This window comes from Chiloscyllium punctatum, chromosome 38 (genome assembly GCF_047496795.1).
Source record: "Chiloscyllium punctatum isolate Juve2018m chromosome 38, sChiPun1.3, whole genome shotgun sequence".
Taxonomy (NCBI): domain Eukaryota; kingdom Metazoa; phylum Chordata; class Chondrichthyes; order Orectolobiformes; family Hemiscylliidae; genus Chiloscyllium; species Chiloscyllium punctatum.
The window spans coordinates 19,890,575-19,906,675 of NC_092776.1; the positions used below are offsets into that span (position 1 = coordinate 19,890,575).

Consider the following 16,101-nt stretch of genomic DNA (forward strand, 5'->3'; position numbering starts at 1 on the left):
AAGATTTTCCCCAACCAAAGGTAAATTTTGCATCTTGCTGGGCAGGGACCTGAAGGTCCTGGTGGAGGGGGTAGTGCAAAGGTGCCACCTCTCCCCCAGGACCAGCAGAGGAGGCAACAACACCAGACTATGCCAACCTGATGCCATGTTATCACCTGGGTCAATATGGTCTGAGCACAGGGAGGAAGGCACAGCAAGAGAGAAAGAAGATCACCATCTTCTCTGTCACGCCTCACACTCTCCCTGTCTCTGTTACTGCACCCATCTCCCACCAAGACTCATGCTCTGCCAGTCTCAAAGCCATGCTCCCATTTTCTTCCCCACTTACTCACGCCAACCCCTGACACCATCACCCTACTTGCCCTCTATGACACAACTCCCACCATAACCCACATCATCCACAGAAAATAGCAAGAGTAGGCCATTTGGCCCATTGAACTCATGCTGTCCTTCAACATGATCATGATTAATCCCCTATTCCCACTCCTTTCGCATATCCATTGGTACCTTTATCGTCTAGAAATTTCTCAAAAATATTTGGTGACTGGGTCTTCACGGCTTTCTGTGGCAGACAATTTGATGGCTTCACCACTTTCTGAGTGAAGAAACTTCTCATCTCAGTCTGAAACAGCACAACAGTTCTGGAACTGTTCCCTCTTTTTATCTGGACCCTCTGACCAGGAAAAGCATCATTCCTGCTTCCAGTCTGTCCAGCCTTATCAGAGTTCAATGTTTCATAGAGACTCCTTCTCACTTTTCCAAACTCCAGTGAATCTCTGGTCTGGTTGACCCGATCTTTTCTCATATGACAAAGCTGTCATCCCAGGAATCGCTCTGGTGAAAATTCCCTGCAATCCCTCCGTGGCAAGGATATCTTTTTGTAGGTTAAGAGACCAAAACTGCACACAGTACTCCAGATATGGTCTCACAAAGGCCCTGAAATAAGACGTCTTTGCACTTGCACTCCAACTCTCTTGCAAGGAAGGCCACCATGCCATGAGCCTTCCTAGCCATGTTCTGTATTTGCATGCTCGCTTTTAATGACTGGTGTTTTAATGACTGGTCCTTTTGTGTATCAACCTTTCCAATATAGCAGCAGTAAAATAATACTCTGCCAATCTATTTTAAGGATAAGGATAGCCACTGTTCTGCTGAATTGCTCTGTAGAGTGGTCTATGATGACTGCAGCACCCAGGCAGGGTCTACAGTCCTTTACCTCCCCCATTGACCCAGTCTGCCAATAGAAAGCTCTCTCCAAGCAGTTAGACCCACCTCCCACCACCGACAGCAACTTGAGGGCAAACTGATCAATCCCACTAATTAGCTTTAACCTTCCCAATAGACAACCAGCGTGTGTGTTAGGTTTACCCTATGACCTTTGACCCAGGGGTGGGATGAAACCAGGGAAATGGCACAAGGGTAGGGTATCTTTCAGCACCCATCAAGTCCACACCAACCCTTTGAAAGCATCCCACCCAGACCTACATCCCTATGCTATCCCTGCATGGCTAATCCATCTAGTCTGCACATCCCTGGACATATCAAGCAATTTAGCATGGCCAATGCACCCAACCTGCACATCTTCGGACTGTGGGAGGAAACTGGAGCACCTGGAGGAAACCCTGGCAGACATGGGGAGAATGCGCAAACTCCACACAGGCACTCGCCCAAGGGTGGAGTGGAACCCAGGTCCCTGGCACTGAGGTAACAGTCCTAACCACTGAGCCACCATGCTTCCCCTGGTCAATATAAAATCAGATCATACAAGTGAGAAATGTCTCACATCCAGTTCTTGATCTGTGCTGAGTTGACTATTCTCAGTTGGGCCATTTCAATTAGTTTTAACATCTCAGTGTTCAAACAGCCCTCTGGCATCCAAGCTAAGAACTGCTTCTTGGATGGGAAACTAGAGGATTGTAGTTGTCCTTGGACTCTCTGCCATGTTCAAGCATTTTCAGGACAAAAAGAAAATTTGAAAAAGTGAAGTGAAATACAAGTCATAGCAGAATTAAATATTTTATTGTTTTTATTAATACAAGGAAATTGACACAATCATTTAGGAACATTGGTGCTGTAATATGGACTGCACATGCATCAAGCAGTGAATAAGATGAGTCAGTGCATGCTATTGAACTCAAACACATAAACGTATGAATTAGGAACAGGAGTAAGTCATTTTGCCCTTTGAATCTATTCCATCATTCAACCAGATCATGGCTGACCTCACTGTGGCCTCAACTCCAACTCCCTGTCTATCACTGATAATTTTTGAACCCCTTGTTAGTCAAAAATCTATCTCCCTCTGAATTAAAAGAATTCAATGAAGTCGCCTTTACTACTCTCTCGGGAAGAAAATTCCACAGACTCACAACTTCCCAAAAGAAACAAAATTTCCTAATTTCTGTCTTAATAGAGAGGCCTCTTGTTCTTACAATGGGTATCCTAGTTTTAATCTCTCACAGGAACTGGGAAACATTCTTTTAATATCCATTTAGGATTTTATGCCTTTCAATAAGATTACCTCTCATTTTTTTAAACTCAGATGGATATTGGCCTAAACTGTTCAACCTTTCTCATAAAATAACCCCTCATCCCATGACTCTCTGAACTCCTTCTAATGCAATTATGTGTTTGCTGAAATAAGGAGATCAGAGCTGTATACAGCACTCAAGGTTTAATCTCACCAATGTCCTATAACATTAGCAAGCCATTCTTATTTCTATGGCTCTGAAGAAAAGTCATACCGAACTTGAAACATTAATTCCGTTTCTGTCTCCATGGATACACCCAGACCTGCTGATTTTATCCAGTAATTTGTGCTTTTTAAAAAAAATCTTTACTTTCATATTCCATTCCCCTCGTAAGAAGAGCCATAATTCCATTTGCATTCCTAATCATTTGCTATACCAGCATACCGAAGTTTTGTAATTTATCTAACAGGATACCCGGATTTCTCAGATCTGTCTCGGATTTCTGCAATCACTTTCCACTTAAAAAAAAACATGCTTCTGTTCTAGTCTTCATGCAAAAGTGGGCAATTTTTTTTCCAGACGAGACTCCATCTGCCAGTTATTACCCACTCACTTCACCTATATCCCCTTTGCAGACTGCTTATAACCTCTTCACAACTTACTTGTTATCTTAGTATCATCAGCAAATTTAGCATCCACACATTCTCCAGTCATTGATATAGATTGTAAATGATGGAGTTTCCAGCACTAATCCTTGTGGCACTCCACTCATTGCATCTCACCAACCTGAAAATGACACATTTACACTTGTTGTTTTCTGTTAGTGAGTCAACCTTCTATCTATGTCAATATGTTATTCACCCACTATGAGCCAATTATTTGGTGCAGTAATCTTTAATGGGTTAAGTGCCTTCTGGAAATCTAAGTGCAGCACATCCACAGTGACCCATGTTGCTTGGTAGTTTCTCAAAAACACTATGATGAGTCAGGAACCACCATTATTCACTATCGAGACCTGTCAGTGTGCTGCAGGCATTATCATATAGTCATTTTGTCGAGATTAGTTGTCTCAGATGTGCAGCAATTTCTGGTGCTCAGGGGTTTTCTCCATTGGATCAAGCACCCTTCAGATCTGGGTCTGCATTGCCATGTCTATGGGTCCTATTGGAATGTATCCCATTGTACTAAAAGAGATGGTGGGAGAAAGAGCAGGTGAACTTATGGTAATTTTCCAAAATTCACTGGACTCTGGGGCAGTCACAGCAGATTGGAAAATAGCAAATGTGACGCCACTGTTTAAAAAGAGAAGTAGACAAAAAATGGGGAATTATAGACCCGTTAGCTTAACCTCTGTAGTGGGGAAGATGCTTGAGTCTATTAGCAGGGAAGAAATAACAGGGCATCTCAAAATAAATTGTCCCATTCTACAGATGCAGCATGGGTTCATGAAGGGCAGGTCATGATTCATAAATCTTTTGGAATTCTATGAAGACATTTCAAGCAAGGTGGATAATGGGGACCCAGTGGATGTGATGTTCCTAGATTTCCAAAAGTCTTTTGACAAGGTGCTGGACATGAGGCTGCTGCATAAGATAAGGATGCATTGTGTTGGGGTAGAGTATTAATGTGGATAGAAGATTGGTTGACTGACAGGAAGCAAAGAATGGGGATAAATGAGTGCTATTCTGGCTGGTAATCAGGGACTAGTGGTATGCCTCAATTATTTAGAATTTATATAGATGATTTGGAGTTGGGGACCACATGTACTGCGTCAAAATTTGCCAATGACACTAAAATGAGTGGCAGAGCAAAGTGTGCAGAGGACTGTAAAACTTTGCAGAGGAACATAGACACATTGAGTGAGTAGGCAAAGGTCTGGCAGATGGAATACAATGTTAAAAAATGTGAAGTCATACATTTTGGTAGGAGTAACAGCAAAACAGATTATTACTTGAATGGTAAAAAGTTGCAGTATGCTGATTTGCAGAAGGGCCTGGGTGACCTTGTGCATGAATTTTGGAATTTTGGTCTGCAGGTACAACAGGTAATTAGGAAGGCAAATGGAATTTTGTCCTTCCATTGCTAAAGGGATTGAGTTTAAAAACAGAGAGGTAATGTTACAGCTTTACAAGGTGCTAGTGAGGTCACACCTGGAGTATTGAGTGCAGATTTGATCTCCTTATTTAAGAAAGGATGTACTGGCACTGGAGGGGGTGAAGAGGAGGTTCACTCGGTTAATTCCAGAATTGAGAAGGTTGGCTTATGAGGAGAGGCTGAGTAGCTTGGGATTATATTCATTGAATTCAGAAGAATGAGGGAGGATCTTACAGAAACATAAAATTTTGAGGGGAATTGATAAAATAGAAATAGATAGGATGTTCCCACTAGCAAGTGAAACTAGGACAAGAGGGCATGGCCTCAAGATTAGAGGAAGCAGGTTTAGAACTAAACTGAGAAGGAACTTCTTCACACAGAGGGTTGTTAATCTATGGAATTCCTTGCCCAGTGAAGTAGTTAACGGTACATCAGCACCGTTTTAAAGGTAAGGTAGATACTTTTTTGAAAAATAGAGGAATTAAGGGATATGGTGAAAATGTAGGTAAATGGAGCTGAGTCCATGAAAAGATTGGCTATAATCTTATTGGGTGGTGGAGCAGGCTCAAAGGGCCGGACGGCCTACTTCTGCTCCTAGTTCTTATGTTGTTATGTACTATGTGCTGTAGGGGAAGGAAAACTCTCACTCTCTAATATGAGGTTTTCAGATCATCATTCACCACGTCCCATTGCTCTAATTCATTGGTGCTTCACCTAACCCGTAACTTTGTACATGACTATCTAAATCATCCACGAGATGTTTCAACTTCTAAAGTTGATAACTTCCACTGAATGAGCTTCATCGGCATTATGAAGATGAAAACATCACGATCAGAATTATTCCCAGTAGCTTCAGAAGATTGATGCCTATGTAAGTTTGAGAATGTAGATGATACCCTCTCCTAATGTGTCCAAAATCATGAGTGGCTAGATAGAGAATATGGTGAGAAACTGTTCTTTTTGATGAAAGGGTTGAGAACTCGAGGACGTCGATTTAAGCTAATACATGAAAAATGTAAAAACAGCCAAAGAAAAAGCATTCTTAACACATCAAGTAGTGAGGTGATAAAATGTGTTTCTCAAGAAAGTAGCAGAGGACAATTCAATTGTGATTTTCAAAAGGGATTTAAGAAAAGCATCTGAAGAGAAAACTATTTCAGAGTTACCCCAGAATAGAGTAAGTTAATAGGACAAGTAGAGTTACCCTTGTAGGGAGCCTGCACAGATAGGATGGGTCCTTCGGTGTGCTCTCATCATTTTAATTGGTGGTTGTTTTGCCCTGCATGTTCATCTCTAGCTTGATAGTGTTGAATCAATTTCTTCAAAAAGATGACATTGCTTTGCTATGTCTTCAATAATCATTGATCTCTCCCTTCCAATGTGATGGAAAATTCATAGAAGTTTTTTTTTAAGATACACAAGGGTCAATATTCTCTCCTTACACATGAGGGATGGATTATCCACCCTGGAATAAGGTTTCATGTAAGTAATTCACTTCACAGGAGCTGGGAAGCCCAACAGTGGGTAGCTGCTGGATCAGAATTTAATCCCATCAGGCACCCCCCACACCCAACAGTCTGCCACAACTATTAATATCCAACTTTAGTTCTTTGTGCTTGTTGAGGAATTGATGTTTGTGGTGGACTTCCAAATGAAATTTGTGTACTCAGGATAGAAATGGTTTCAAGAGCAAGACAATATTTCTCTTTGACCTCTAACCAATTTCAAATATGTACCTTTTCATCTGGTCAAGTCATTGAATATCAATAGAAGTAGGCATTGCCATTCTTTGAAAGGCCTATCTGTGAAGTAAAATGTGAATTATACTCTTACTGTAGGAATAGTTATTGAGCCGGCATAATAAAGAGCCACATTGTAATGACATCAGATCCCAAGAAACTAGAGCCTGATGGGTTCCTGAAGATATCCTCACTTACCATCCCTAATGTATAGTTCCATTTTTAAAGCATCTCAATATTTACTCAAACAAGTGTAGACCTGACCTTACTAAACCATCAAATTAGTTTCAATCACCTGCTCTTTCTCCAAAGCAAAAGGCTTAAATCTCCTCTCTTCAAGTATTTATTAATTCCCTTTTGAAGGTTATTTTTGCATCTGCTTCCCTCTAACCTTTGTACGGCATTGCTATTAAGCTGGTGTGACATTTTCAATTCTTGTATCTAATAGATATGTGTCCTTTCCAAGTAATATATATTTATATTCTGTTGTTTTGATTGAGTAATGTAGCATTGTATTCACTTTGTTAATTGAAATAGTGGGTATTTGTTCTAAGACTCTGAGAAGTCTTTCAACTTCATCTTTAGCTATTTGAACATTATACATGTATATATGTTGCCTGTTGTTATTTAATGAATGTGATTCTATGGACTTGTCTACATTCAATCACATCTACCAATGCTTGGTCTACTTGTACCTTTCCTTTAGCTTATTCTACAATACTTTGGCTTCCTTTTTTGACTCTATATCCCTCATTTAATATCAGTGATGAATTTAACATTTTTTCCAAAATATATTTTATTTATAACATTTTAAAGTACATTCTAAAATCTGTTGAATTGAATGTTACAGCAATTGCAATAAAATTAAACTTTCTCTCCATAAAGCAGGTCTACTTTGATATACCTGCAAATCTACAAATTTAACCGAGTTTTCTTGACTGCCAATGGGTTTAAACGTCACGTGAAGTATGCATGGTCCAAAAGAATTGCTTTTGTGGAAATACACTTGTTGTAATATGCAACTAATAAATTTGGAGAATTCTATTTATCAACTAGCCATGAACAAATTACTTTCTATTTTAGATTAGTACAAAAAAGTTCTCTCTCTAATAAGTCAAAACTATTACCAAGAAGTGAGATGTACGTTTATTGTTCTTGAATTTGGTTATGGTATAACTTTTATACTGAATAGCAATCATTGTGCCTGGCAAGTAATTTAAAATATCACCATGGATGAAACAAATGTACTTATTGGATAGCTTCTTCAGAAACATGGTGAATTATTTGTGTATGTTGAATTATCAAATGTGATAGTACTGTGGCATGTGATTAGTTGGATTTATCAATATAACCTCATAGATTGCTTTATTGAAATCTATAATCATTTGTCTACCCAAACCTGCTAAATCATGAAGATCTTTTTCGTTAATTACATTCCATTCCACATTGTCATAACCTTTTCTATTGTTCCTGGACTCAATGTAGATGGTTTAAACTCAAATCCTGAAATTCAGACTCTTTGGAATGGATTTGTCTACTAAAGAATAGAGTCATTCCTTGTCTACTATGTCAATCCATTTCATCAGATTAACCATTAACCTTTGCTTCTCCAGGGAATATAATAAATTCACTCTACTAGAGTTTAGTCAATTCATCCCAGTTACCAATTTAGTGAAATACCTTTGAACTTTCACCAGTGATGATGTACCTTTTCTCAGGTGATACACATCAAATTAAGGTCTGGCCATTCCTTTATATAATTGTGATGATGGTTACATTTTCATTCTGTATATGGTCTGGTCAAGTTCAGAATCCTGTAATATTTACAATAGCTTTTTCTACCCATTACCATAACCTAAGCTTTTACATTCTTAGGGACATGTATGATTAGAGCTTCCTTTCTTAACTTAACCCGTCTTCTGGCACTTTTATGTCCAAAAGTAACTACCTCACACTTTGTTACATCAACCTGCATCAATCATGCCACCCACTCAATGTATCCATATGTTGAAGTTAATTTTTCTTTTGTTCAATGTTCATAGTCGGTTCAGATACATAATTCTTTGAAGTTTAAGTTACATGTAGACGTGTTGTTAAGCAGGCATTTAGCATGCTTGCCTTTGATTATATCAATTGGGATGTCATGTTGAGATTTTACAGGACATTGGTGAGGTTTCTTCTGGAGTACTGTGTTCTGTTTTGGTCATCTTCCTATAGGAAGGATGTTATCAAACTGGAAAGAGTGCAGAAGAAATTTGCAAGGATGTTGCCTGCACTCAAAGGTCTGAGTTATAGGAAGAGGTTGGACAAGCTAGGACTTTGTTCTTTAGAGCATAGGAGACTGAGGGCAGAATCTTATAGAGGTGTATATGATCACGAGAGGCATGGTTAGAGTGATGGCAGGGTTGGGGAACCAAGAACGAGAGGGCATCAATTTAAGGTTAGAAGGGAAAGAATAAAAGGGAACCTGAGGGGCAATGTTTTTACATAGAGGGTGGTACGGAATGAGCTGCCAGCAGAATTGGTTGAGGCCGGTACATTAACAGCATTTAAAAGGCACTTGGACAAACACATGGATAGGAAAGGATTAGAAGGTGCAGGAAAATAGGGTTAGCGTGAATGTACATTTTGGTCAATATGGAACAGTTTGGGCCACAGAGCCTGTCTCTGTGCTGTATGACTCTATGGAAAGGATTACCAGGATGTTGCCAGGAAGGGAGGGCTTGAGTTATAAGGAGAGGCTGGGCAGGCTGGGACTTTTTTACTTGAGGATAGGAGGTTGAGGGGTGATCTTACAGAGGTTTATAAAATCATGAGGTGTATAAATAAGGTGAATGGCAGATGTCTTTTCCCTAGGGTGGGGACTTTCAAGACTAGGGGACATATTTTTAAGGTGAGAGGAGAAAGATTTAAAAAAGACATGAGGGGCAACTTTTTTACACAGGGTGGTTAGTGTGTGGAATGAACTTCTAGAGGAAATGGTGGATGTGGGTAGTTATAACATTCAAAAGACATTTGGATAAGTACATGAATAAGAAATGTTTGAAGGGATATGGGCCAAACTCAGGCAGGTGGGACTAGTTTAGGTTGGTATTATGAACAATATTGACTAGTCAGACCAAAGGGTCTGTTTTCATGCTGTATGACTCTATGACTCTATGCCAAAACTTGCTGGTTAACTTTCATCAGTAAACCTGAATGTACTCTATTTCCAAATCTATTTAATCTACACAGAGAGTGAATACTTGGGACCTGAAGAACAATCCCTCTGGGACTTCATTTGGAATTGCTCAATAAGGTCTAAGAAATATCCTTATTGCCCAACTCTCTGAATCCAATTTCAGACTAAAGCTCTTTCTATGTTATGAAGTCACCTTAAATTCCACCCTCCTCAAATTTAGCCAACAATCTTTTCCATAGAATCCTACCGAATTTCTTCTGAAAATTCTACCAACAATGGACTTTGTCGATTTAGTTCTCAATGGAACTTGGTTAAGGATTCCTATTAAGTCAGACATACCAAAATTAGTTCAGTAGAGTAACCACCTTTTTAACGCTGATGAACCCATGTTTCTACAGGGAAAGCAGAAAAAGAACTTGCCATTTCCAGAGGTAGGGCCTTTCTTCAAATCGCAGGTCCTAAGTGAATCATACAACCTGAATTGTCACTTTAGATCATAACTTTTTTTAACAGGTGGCACAAAGTGGACTGAAAATACACTAAATACTAAAACTGATCATTATTTAACCAATTTTGTTTCTCTTCTGCCATCGTTAATGAAAATCTCTCATGCCGAATATCAGATCGAGAAACCCAAGAATTGGCCACTGTTTGGATGGAGCTCCATCTTGTTTATGCCAGCTCCCTTTAAGAATCTACTTTCACACTCTCACCTTTTCTCCACAGCCCTACAATTTTATCTTCCTATTTGAATTATTAGCCAATTTTCTTTTTAAAGTCACAATTACCTCCATCATGGGATTAGGCTGTATATTCTGTCCCCTAACCATTCCCTGAATAAAATGTTGCTTCTCGTTCTTTTACCAATCACCTTAGATTGATGCTGTTTGCTTCTCGATCCTTCTGACAATGACAGATGCCATGGTCACAGAGGACCATAGGATGCTCTCTCAATAGACAGAGAGACAACTAATTTTGAGTTTAACCTAAGGATCACTACATCTCAGATGAAGAGAAACACTAAAAAAGTGAAGACTGGTGACTTTACCCTGGTCTTAATCATTTTATCCTTTTAAGCTACATTAAAACTCAACATTTTGGTGTCATTCTGCTTTCTAGCAAGAGAAACATTTTCCCATATGTTGCTCTGTAGACCCGTCATGATCTTGAAAACATCTGTTAAATCTCCTCACAACCTGAATTGATGTTTTAACTTTTTTGACTGCATGAATTAAATAAATGTCATGGAATGGTATTAGCAGCACATTAAAATCCACAAGTTCTCTAAAAGTGTAATAACATGAGGTACTGCAAATACAATAATCTCACTAAGCGAGTGACAAAGCATTAATGAAATGCTACAGTACGCTTCAATCCTGATCATTAAGGAATTGGGTTTATTATCCGGGTGTCTCACTTTGGATTTCTAGCAAGTAAACCCTATTCAAAAGTGCACTTAAGATTTCCATTCTCTCAATATATGCTCAGTCTAGACTCTGGGAGGTTGCACAGCCCTAGCTAGGGAATATCAATCCATAACAATAACTAGATCAAATGTCCTGCCCTGCACTTCCACAGTTTCCCAATACATGCTCCTGTCATTTGATAGTTCTGAGGCACCTTAGTTACTTCCTGTTCCCTCCATCCATTTATTCTTTCTTTATTCCTCATTGCAAGCTTTTATTTTCATGATTGCAATAACTGAAGAAACCTGAGTGGAAAGGATTATTTATTGTTTAACACCAAAAGTGAGCCACTGCTCACAACATACATAGGTTAGTCCCAGCCCAGGAGATCCTTAGGTCCGCTTTATAAAGGGCTCAGTCCAGTTGGGCAGGTCATTGGCAGCTCCAAGGGAGCTCATACTCAATGAGATCCACAGGGAGATTAATTAGTGATTCCCCATGGGCCTTGTATGGGTTATCACAATGATAATTCACAATTAATACCCTTGCTACCATCTTATTAATTTTATCTCGTCAAAAGCTTCTATAGTTTTTGTAGTCTGTGTTGGATTCCCTAAATCTTTTTGTTCACTGAAAGAAGGCTTAAAATCCTTCTAGGCCTTTCTTCAAAGTAAAGTTAAATTTTTCAAATTAAATATCATTCCACTGGCCTTTTATTGCATTGTACCCATTATTCCACAATGAGCTGTCCAACACATATTATTGTGCATAAAGTTACAGCATTATATTAAGATTAAAGCAGAAAAATGGACAAATTTCCCTAATGGACTATGCTCCCTTATTTTCTCTCTTTAGAATTTGCCATTTCTCTTCATCTAACTCAACCTAGTCCATCCATTCCACTCTCCCCATGTGTTTGTATAACATAATGCAACTCAAATGTACCCGTTTTATTTGTCTCAATTAATCCACGGAGCAGCGTTTCCTCATTTTGACGGCTCTCTCCTTCTGCATTTCCTTTTGGGTTTATTAGTAACTATCTTATGACTGCCACTTTTAGTGTAGTATAAAGTACATAACATGATTAAAATGTGGACGTTGATAACTTAATTGAGACTATGTCAAAAAAGCAATCAATCAGGGTCAGAGTTCCTTGGCATTAGGTGCCTTGCGTTTGCCCATATATCAGGGCATTTAATGCTTCAGACACTTGACAGGCTATGGGAGTTCTCACTTAATAACTATAAACACCACTAAATGTGGGAATGGCTTCACTCCTCGAGCTCCACATGTCCACTCAGACCTTGTTGAAAGATATGTGCTGCTTCCAGTCAGCAGCACTGGATTCAGAAACAAATGCATGAAATTAATGGCACTGATCATTCACAGAACGAAGCCTGGATCTACTTCCTGCAGGAAGACATGCTTATTGAATGGTGTTTTTCTAATGTTGATTCCTATCAGAGAACAAAAGTAAAATAACTTTGTAAATGTAATTCAATTATCACAAAGAGGGAAACCAATAAAAACATATATATATACATATAAAATAACTTTACTAATAATATCTTTGGAATCTATTGAAACTACCCTTCTGGATTTACTATTAGTGTTGGCAAAAATACACTATCAGCCTGAGGGAATTTTGTCATCTTTAATTAAGAATAAATTTAATTACGAAAGAGTAGGGGGTAAAGCCTATGTGCATTATAAAGAAGCCATTCTAATTTATTTTCCCTAATTCATACTGTATGCTTGCTTAGTCCCCAATAGACCCAGACTCTCCTTAATAATAAAAACCTGTAGATGCAAGCATATAAAAGATTTATGTAGTTTCATCATAACAGCCTTGTTATGTGTAGCAACGCTTCAGTATTGATGGAGTGAATACACACCATATCTGGTCATTTTCAACTGGAAACTAATAATCACACACATAATGATATCATGCAAGCAATCACCTAGGTTAAACCTCAGTTCATCAAATAAATCAGTCGAAATTTTTTTCCTGCAGTTTCTAGAGCTTCCCAGATGCATTGCACATCTGCTCAGGGAAGGGAGGAAAGAAGTAGAATTCCTTTGATCTTTTTTTCTCCCCTTAAAATCTGTGTGCATGACCCTGGGAAGACAGCCTTAAAGGTTTACAAAGGAAATAAAAGAAACTAGGATGCAGGTCTCCACAAGAACTTTCCTATTCAAATACTTAACTCTAGGCAAATTTAACCCTGCTTACCTCAGGGAAAACAGATGGGTGAACAGTTAAAGTCACTCACCCACCAACGTTTCAAATCTTCTGAATGTTGTATGAGGTAATTGTTCTGAAAGTGTTAATGTTGGAGACTGCGTTAAATTCCATTCAATCTGATGGTGTCATACAATCTTGGATGGAGAATAGAGAAAAGTAGCTGGAGATCCCTATAGAGATAAATGTGTCACCATTGTATCCTGATAAACTTATTCTGTCTAACTAGACAATGTAAGTTATATTGATGACTGTCATGTAATAAATTACATTTTGTTAAGACAAGTGCCTCTTCTCATTAAGACTCACTCGTGGTTCATCCTCTACTACTATTAACCAAACTGGTCCTTTGACATTGCTGTTGGTTTAGGATAGCAAAGAGACTGAGGGAGCTTTAGATGAGGTCTGGTAAATGAAAGATCTTGAGCCTCAGACTGCCAAGGTCAGCGGGTATAGGTGCCTACCTTGACCCTCACTCACTTGATTCTCACTGCCGGCTAAACTGGAGTGTTAAATCCAAACTGAAAAAAATATACTGCAGATGCTGGAACTCAGAAATAAAGACAAAAGTTCTGATGACGCTGAGTAGATCTGGCAGAATCTGCAGAGAGAAAAACAGAGTTAATGTTTCAGGTTGATGACCTTTCACTGATGAAGACTCAATAACCCTAAAACAACAACTCTTCCTCTCCACACATGCTGCTAGACCTGCTGAGCATTTGAAGATTCTTTAGTTTCCATTTTTCAGTCAAATCAGATGACAATAATACAACCGACAAGGAAACCATTCAGTCCAACGTCCTTTTGCCAGTTCTTACCAAGAATTTATAATAACAGCTTACAGTTAGAACCAAAAACGACATTTCAAAATTTACAGATGAAATTCTAAATTTAAATTGGGAACAGATTGCCAATACTGAGGACACAAAGTCATTTATAAATTTGGAGAATAGGCGTATCATTGCCAAATGAATTTCAACAGAGCATAAGTGTAGGTATTACACTTTTAGGAAGAAAAATACAGAGGTCACATATCACTTAGAGAATTAGAATCTAAATGGGTTAGAGAAACAAATGAACCTGGAAGTACAAATATACAGATCACTAGAAGTGCTGACACAGGTTAATAAGATCATAAGAGAAAGCAAAGTAGTTCTAGGTTTTAGTTTTAGATGGGTAGAATTCAAAAATGGAGAAGTTATGTTAATCTTAAATTAAACTTTAGTAAGACCACATTTGGAATACTGTGTACATTTTTCGATACCATGTTACAAAATGGATCTGGAGACACCGGAGATGATCCCTAAAATCACAAGAACATTTATACAAAGACAACCTCAAATTTCTGACACTATGTTTCTCAGGAAAGGATGACAGATCTCTGTATCCTGAATCATGGGGTCGCTCGGGTCAAAGCTTTTCGGGACATAGACAATGTCATTGTCTTCTGCTAGGATTCACTTTCAGAAGCTGGATTATGTTGTACCGCCTGTTCCTCATGGAGAATGTTATGCAGAAAAACACATTTGACCACAGGTCCATCCAGCAGTGATCAGCACACAACATCCTCAAGTTGCTGTGGAAACGGAAAGGGTAGATCCTGTCAGGTCATTCCCTATCAAGGTATTTTGGCAGAATGCATCATCACCAGAACTTACAAATAAACATCAAGATCCAGTTTGTCTGGTGTTGAGAAAGACCTTCCCTATCAGATCTTTCCTACACACTCGAGGTCTCAATCCCTCCACTCATTGCCCTCGAGATGGCTGTGGTGGGGAAGAGACTGTTGTCTACCTCCTCACAGAATGTGCCTTTGCAAAGAAGGTCTGGAGACAGATACAATTTTTTTTTGTCATAGTTCATCCCGAACAGTTCTGCGACATATAGCTGCTCTCTCTATTAAAGACAGACAACTGGTGCTGGTTTAATCCAAGAGTCACCACACCTCAGGTGAGGGGAGAAGTTGAGAAGCAAAGTCCTTTATGGTAACCTCAGCTGGTGTGTGTATTGAACCCACACTGAATTCTGCATTGCAAACCAGCTATTCAGTCAACTGAGTTAACTGGCCTCCAACTATTTAGAATATATTAGTCATTGAATAATTTCTTGAAAGTTAACTTAACAACTGAAAATCACAGCCCAGAAATGTACCTGCATTTTCTGCACCGAATTACTAGGGTGCAAGACTCTGTTTATAACGTTTATTTTAGTGGTGTTTAGAGCCAGGGCTGTGATCTCCTTCTGCAAACGGTCTTCAGTACAGAATACATAGTCATGACACCAGACTAGACAATGATTACACACAGATCCTTCCTGACATCTGCATCACACTTCATGATGGAGTAGTAAGTGGACACATTGATACCATAGGTTTTCCTACCCAAGAAAGATGGTTGGAAGAAATCTTCAGGACATCTAAATTATTCATTACCGATTGTAATCACCTGCCCATCAGGCAGTTCATTGCTCTTCTCCAGGGAGGAGGAAGCAGCAGCAGTGGACATCCACTACTCAAAGTCCAGTGCAACAATGCAGAGCTTCTCCTTGATGTCAAGGACAATTTCTCTCTCAGCACGGTGGTGAAATACTCTTTCTGTCAGGATATTCATGATATAGTCTGTCAGATCACGGCCAGCCAAATCCAGGTGCCAAATAGCATGGGGCAGGACATGACATTCATTGTGAGCCCATTTCCATCAAACCAACGAAGGGTGGATAACAATTGGCACCCAGCTACATCACGGGCAATGAAGGGCTGGCTGTTCCAGCTACCACTATAGCTCCTTTATTAGAGGGAAAGCAAGTGGAGTGACCAGATCAGGTGAATAGTCTTTTCCCCAGGGGAGCAGAGTCCAAAACTAGAGGGCATAGGTTTAAGGAGAGAGGGGAAAGATTTAAAAGGGACTTCACGCAAAGGGTGGTGCATGAATGGAACAAACTGCTAGAGGAAGTGGTGGAGTCTGGTACA

At 39.2% G+C, this 16,101-nt stretch overlaps 1 pseudogene; it reads right to left on the reverse strand.

Moving 5' to 3' along the window:
- Positions 1 to 466: 466 nt before the first annotated feature.
- LOC140463264 (actin-like) lies at positions 467 to 15,757 on the reverse strand (annotated as a pseudogene).
- Between the last annotated feature and the right edge of the window lie 344 nt (positions 15,758 to 16,101).